Source organism: Mus caroli, chromosome 16, assembly GCF_900094665.2.
Source record: "Mus caroli chromosome 16, CAROLI_EIJ_v1.1, whole genome shotgun sequence".
NCBI lineage: Eukaryota > Metazoa > Chordata > Mammalia > Rodentia > Muridae > Mus > Mus caroli.
The window spans coordinates 7,759,041-7,760,283 of record NC_034585.1 but is presented as its reverse complement, the minus strand read 5'-3'; positions in this window follow the sequence as shown (position 1 = coordinate 7,760,283).

Sequence of the window (1,243 nt, the reverse complement as noted above, 5' to 3'; positions counted from 1 at the left end):
GTGGGAAAGCTGGACATTTGAAGAGAAATTGCCCTGTACCTGAACGCGCAAGAGGAGCTGTTCTCTGCTCCCGCTGCGGAAAGGGCTATCACAAGGCTAGTGAATGCCGCTCTGCCAGAGATGTAAAAGGAAGACTCCTGCCCCAAATAGGTGAAGTTAATCCCTCACAGTCAAAAAACGGGGTGCTGGGCCCCCAATCCCAGGGCCCTCACAAATATGGGAGCCGCTTTGTCAAAAGCCAGAGCAGGACAGAGGAGATGACACCCGACGAGTCACAGGAGTGGACTTGCGCACCACCTCCAGTTTCTTACTCATGCCCCAAATGAATGTGCAACCAATCCCTGTTAAGTCTCCTGGACCCTTACCCCCTTGGACTATGGGTCTCTGCTTGTGGACGTTGTACATCGTGGTGCGGAGCCTAGTGCGCACCACGATGTACAACGTCCACAAGCAGGGAGAGAGAAAGAAGGGCAGTGAAACTGAGCCCTCTACTAAGAAAAAGCCTTATACTAATCTTTATCCTATCCATGACTTGGAGGCCTTAGAGATTGATAGTTCAGGGTCCGAAGACCTAGACCCCAGTGAGGAGGCTGAATTAGAGGAGGAGGCAGCAAAATATGAAGAACAAAGATATAATCCTGACCGATGGTCGCGATCAGGAAGTAATAAAAAGGGTAGCATACCAGCTACTGTGCCCACAGCGCCACCGCCTTATGAATTGCGGTATAGCGCTAACTCCTTTTTACCTCAGGAAGAGTTAAAAAAGATACAGGTGGCATTTCCAGTCTTTGATACTGGGGAGGTGGGGCATATGCACACCCCAGTGGACTACCAATAACTTAAAGAACTTGCTGAATCTGTCTGTAACTATGGGGTCAGTGCCAATTTTACTCTGGTTCAGGTCGAGAGATTCGCCAATATGGCCATGACCCCATCAGATTGGCAAATGATAGCAAAGGCTACACTCCCTAATATGGGACAATATATGGAATGGAAAGCTCTATGGTATGATGCGGCCCAAAATCAGGCCAGGGCCAATACCACAGCAGTTGATGACAACCAGAGACAATGGACCTTTGAATTGTTGACCGGCTGCTTGTGGACGTTGTACATCGTGGTGCGGAGCCTAGTGCGCACCACGATGTACACCTGGCCCTCATTTTGTTTCTTATTGTTTCTTATTCTGTCCATCGAGGCTGGTGTTGAAATTTGAGGTGTGGTCAGTCCGATGTAGATAAGTGGC